This window comes from Mytilus californianus, unplaced genomic scaffold (assembly GCF_021869535.1).
Source record: "Mytilus californianus isolate M0D057914Y unplaced genomic scaffold, xbMytCali1.0.p SCAF_9, whole genome shotgun sequence".
NCBI classification, from domain to species: Eukaryota; Metazoa; Mollusca; class Bivalvia; order Mytilida; family Mytilidae; genus Mytilus; species Mytilus californianus.
In genome coordinates, this window is record NW_026262745.1 from 83,261,641 (window position 1) to 83,267,640 (window position 6,000).

A 6,000-nucleotide genomic window follows, 5' to 3' on the forward strand; every position below is an offset into this window, starting at 1 on the left:
TGTTGTATTGTGTTGGTTCTTGGGATTATCAGTATGCTGTCCGAGGACCTGGAGAGAAAGCAAAGGAAGACCCTCTCTATACCAGTAACGTAAACGGTTGAGCTACCGGGGTATAATTCCATGAGATATAATATGAACAAAACATCCGTTTATATTGTAAAACCTGTTTACGTTTCAATAAGAGAACTCCCAGTTACGGAAAGCCTAAAAATAAATCATATTTTACTAGTATCAATCAGTATACAGCCTACGGATTCAGTGTAAAAAGACGTCTACTTGAGCTTACTTGCAATGTGTTTTTCATATGTAAACCCTGTTTAACATCTTAATGTGTCAAGACTCTTGTATATTTTGAATGTCTCATACAATAGGGGATTCGTACAACTATTTAAAATTCTTTTCAAATATATTAAACTTTGGACCTATATTCTCCCAATTCTACAGGATAGCGGCTTTATTATTTTTTCACTGATGAATTTGATGCATTTTCCCCCTAAAATTATTTACAAAAAGATAAGCGACGTTTTTTTTTTTAAACAAAGATCTTGAAAATCATGATGGTCAATTATGTTTTAATACACGTAGGATATACATTTGCTCTGTGAGCGGCACTATAAAGAGATATATATGTTACAAATAAATTTTAAAGTAACTTTTGAGTTGTTGGTAGCTATTGGTTCTACCATAGTGTTAAGCATACTACATGCTACTTTAGCAGGCATATTGTTTAAGGAACCAGTATATAATTAGTAAACACTTTTTGCGTTTTTAAACAGTTTACCGGCATTGTGATTAGGATTACCATTTAAAGAAAATGCCTGAAATGATACTCAGAAACATTTTGAATAAGACTTGAACATTGTACTAGTGTTCTGTTTTCTTTTGTAAAATCATAGTTTTAAGACCATTGAATAACACATTAAGGAGTTATTGCCCTTAAATATACATTTTTGACTAATTTTCATGCTATATCTGTTTTGTTGGTAAACTAAAATAGATAAGTAGAAACTGTAAAGAGCAAAAATAACCACAATACAAGATACATGTATATACACACAGTTCAATATGACCGAAGGAAACCATTGGATAACTACTGAAGGAGTTATTGCCATTAAATGAAGATTCTTGACCATTTCTGTTTTTTTGCCAATTACCTCGAAAAGTATCATTATGATAGGCGGGTAGAAACTGTAAATAGAAAAAATATCAGCTAAACAACATCTACAAAAATACAATATAACGAAAACCATTGGATGACTCCTTGAAGCAGTTATTAACCTTAGATGATGATTGACTCGTATTTTTTCACAAAGTTTTATAATTTTGGCAATTATCACGAAAACTATGATAGATAGGTGAGAAGCAGAAACTATAAACAGCCACACAAGATCTACTTAAAACGACAATACGATCATATCATTTGATGACTCCTCAAGGAGTTATTGCACTAGAATGATGATATTTATTCATTTTTGCATTTTGGGCAAAATCTATTGTACAGAAATTGAATCAGCTAAACGATCAGCATTACAAGATCAACAAAAAGGATTTTTTGGTCATGATTTAATGTGCTAGTCTATAATGTTGGAGAGTGTTATTTTTGCAGATGTACATAGATCCATAGGAGCGACAAAGGCTGTTTTATTTGGCTCTAATTAACTGTTTCAGTCACACTATCAAATAATTTCTTCTTGTATTCTGCTTTCTTAATATTGTTTGTTTATTCTTATTTTTTTATCATTTCAAAGTGTTTGTTTTTCAAATGATTATGACATTTGCATACCTATTTGCTTATAAAATAACACATTTTTTTTTATTAAATTCTTGCAATTAGAACCATTCTTTAAAATAAATGCTGTATTTTGATGAAATATTGATTATTAAGTTTTAAAGTTTTGATCAAAACGTCACATCTTTATCCCTGTAGTATTTTTCAAACGAAAACTTTACATTCTTTTAAATCATATTTCTCATTGTACGTGTATACTCTATCTATAAAATAAGTGGAGATGTGGTATGATTGCCAATGAGCCAATTAGCCACCAAAGTTCAAATGAAGTGGATGTAAGCAATTATAGGCAACCGGACGGCCTTCAACAATGAGAAAAACCCATGCCGTATAGTCGGCTATAAAAGGCCCCGACATGAAAAATATAAAACAATTCAATTAAGAAAACAAACGGCCTTATTTATAACAAAAAGGGCTTAACTCATCCGATCAATACAAAACAGAAAAACATCTAACAAAATATATTTATACATCCCTCACAACAAAAAAGACAAAAAGTACAGATCTGAGAGTACTCGCAGTTACTAACAGCTAGTTCAAAGCCAATATTATCTAATAAAAATATCCTGTATCTAAGACTAGAATATCAATCAGTACACATCCAACATCCAATGGATTTATTGTAAAGACGTCATTAACAGTCAAAGAAAAACATGCCATTGTGCAATGCCAAAATATAAGTATCGACAGATTGTAGTACCGTGAATGTGCATATGCGTATAACAATGATATCTAGTATGGTTTTAATTTACTGATAAAAAAATCAATATTTATACCAATAAAAACAATATTCAGAGATCTAATTACAATGTTGAATTGGAAACCTTTTAGAATAAGTATATTTTAAGGATTGATAAGTTTACCCGGATCGTATACATCTAAATTTCCGGGGTCGGTAAACAAACATCACCATAAATATTAGGATGTGCTATTCCGTTTGAAATAAATTTTCAAGATTAATCTTTGTATCTATGAAAGAATATAGTAAAGGGTTTAAGTAATTTGTGGTAACGAAATCACTGACTTAATAATTTACCACTAATACATAGATTACGCTCATTGAAATCCAAAACGTCACTAGACACGTGAATAGCGAACGAGTTGGGATATAAAAACACCGTAAGACGGTGCCAAAGGAACATCACCGTCAAAAAAAGGAAAATTAACAATAAGAAAAACAATCGTTCCTTTTGTCGTTAAGTTTGAGTAGAGTTTCTCGACTTGTAAAACTGAAATATCTAAATCTAGGAAAGGACAGTTATTTCTGTTAATATTTGATTAATTTAAAGTAAGTTTATTTGGGGAAATTTCGTCAGTATGTTATGAGAATTTTTGATTATTTAACGAAAAAATGTCATCAAGATAACGGCAAGTGTTGTTGAATTTATCAATTAAATGGAGTTTAGACGGATTTTTTACTGAGTTTTGCCATAAACATTGATTCATACCAGTACAAGAACAAGTCTGCTATTAAAGGATCACAATTGGTGCCCATAGGAATACCTACATCCTGTACATGTCGATAAACTTGATTGCCGAAGCGTAAATGTTGTCAAGGAGAAAATTTACAGCTTTAATCATCTCATTACATCTCCAGTAAGTATATCTAGCATATTTACCTTTCTCATTAGTCGAAAAGGCTTTATACATGTATGAGTTGCAGCAAATAAATTTGCAAACAGATTTTTTAAACGACCATTTGATTAAACATGAAAACTTTTGTTTGATAAGATTGTGTGGAATTAATGTATAAAGAGTAGAAAAATTCGGAAACTGTCAACCGAATCAAATAGACCATCTCCACGTTAAGAACCCTTGCAATAACTCTTTGATGGGTCCATAGGTTGCCTGTTGCGAGGGAAATTTTCTGTCCCTATCCAATATACCCTTATTTTCCAGTGGCAGTTCAAAATTCCCCGACCTTGTTTACAAGACCTACCTATTGTATTCATTGTTAATGTGTTCTCTTTCTGAACACCCATGAGATATTTGCCACTGGACGTTAAACAACCAACAATCAATCAATCAATTAATCAATCATTGCATTCTGGTTTATATATCGTACACAAATGAGAAATGTAAGAAGGATACACTTTAACATAAACAATCAGTCAATTCACATACATTGTATTTATAAAAAGAAAAATGAAAGAACACATCAATTGTTAGGACATACAAAACTTGACATTTAGTAACGAGGTTGACGAGCTGCGTTTTGTTGTTGATGTTACAATCATAATCATTGTCATTCTATAATTTTTATAATAATTCTTAAAATTATGAATACAAAATGTAGTTCATCCCCAAAAGTGTACTTCTTGCATGACAAATAGAGTAAACAGTTACAATCATAATCAATAATGAGATCTAAATGTGAAGGCAGATTTGTTCAAACATGAGAGACTTTGAAGGTTATCGTATAGTTAATAGAAAGCCGACCGACAAAATAGATATTTATAACTCAGTCTTTCTAATTTAAATATATGAAAAGTTACACATTTTACTCTCATTTCAAACATTTGAACTTTGTATGAAATACATAAACAAGTAAAACTGCATGCGCAGATTGTTAGAATGAAATAAGATTTTACCTGGTTGCAGATTTGTTTTAAGACTTAGAGTCTAGTTTTTGTATAATAAATAGCAAAGATAACACCTACAAGGAAAGAGGGTCTACAGTAAGAAAATTGTACGTTCATAATAAGTACTTTTATTATGCATTATTATACACCAGCTTCACTAGAAGGAATTATAGCGGAGGGAAAAATGTAATGATCTTGGAATTTTCTACGTCCAATGACTGATATTAGGTTATTGTATATCAATCATGTATGTGTACTTGTATGTGATCTATAATAACGTACTTATTTAGCCCATTTATTCATTTTTTGTAAGGGTACTCGATCATCACCGAAAACAGGTTTGAAACTAGACACTGTGAACATATAGTACAGAGTTTACATAAGGATAATGAAACACGACAGACGCCAAAAGATTTCAATACCCCACACAGGTCTTTTATGCAAATTGAACTAATATAATTTATAACTGTAAATGTATACCCTGTAAATGTATGTATTTGTGTTTTGTCGTTGTCGTTTTCGGGACCTAAATCAAAAAGTTTATATCACTGTAGATCGTGTATTTCATGAGACATTTTAGCGAGCGCTCAAACCACCACCCCTGAGACAGCAGTGTAACAACACAGCATAATAACAAACTATACAAATCAGTACAAAAAAGGCTAGACCGATTTATTCAACATAAAGCCCCCCCCCAAAAAAAAAAACTAACAAAAAGAATAAAGACACAAAGTACCGATTTAAGAGTACTTCCAGGTATTGAAAGATAGTTCAGTCAGTACACATTCAAACGACGTCCCCAACAGTATGAGAAAAACACGACCTTGTTGGTTATCTGATCGCAGTGGCACAGCTGTAATTGTCCATCTCTCTATATTAATATAAATAAATACAATGTATTAATACAAAAAGTATATGTCCGTGTCAAATAACTAAAATGAAAATTATATTTCAATGGGGAAGTTTTTTTCTTCAAATTATACCAATAAACATGTATTACAAAAAACATGAATCATAAAATCACTTTCTTTACAAGGTTGAAATACTCTCAGGCGAAGGTGATCTTAAACTGTTTTGACTGAACTGTTAATATTTTTTTTTTTAATTAGGACCTTTTGGGTTGTATGACCTTCAACTATTATATATTTTTTACGTTCCAAACGTTTTGCTTCGAGCATAACTGATGAATATTTCCCCATAAAAACGTATCGCGGAAATCAGTATTATTGGTTTCTTAAATATAGTGATGTGTTATAACTGATGGTTGTGGACTTCATTCCCTGGGAGAACCTTTCGCTTAGCACTAGATAAAATCACACAATATACAAAATAGCTAAAAAGATCAATGGATTAGGTCTGAAAAGGGTTTACACAAAGGAGAACTATGTGAAAAAATTAAAATATGAGAAAATGGGCAAAACAATAAATAATAGAGAACAATAGGATGCTAACTATAACGCATAGATTATAATTGGCAAAACAATAAAATAAATAGAGTAAAATGACCTAAAACAATTTAAGGGTACAGAAATGAAGAAGCCAAACCCATCCAGACACTCATAAAAGTTGGTCAACATTACGTTATCGATGCACAAAATTACATGTGGGTTGACCTTGTCAGTTATATAT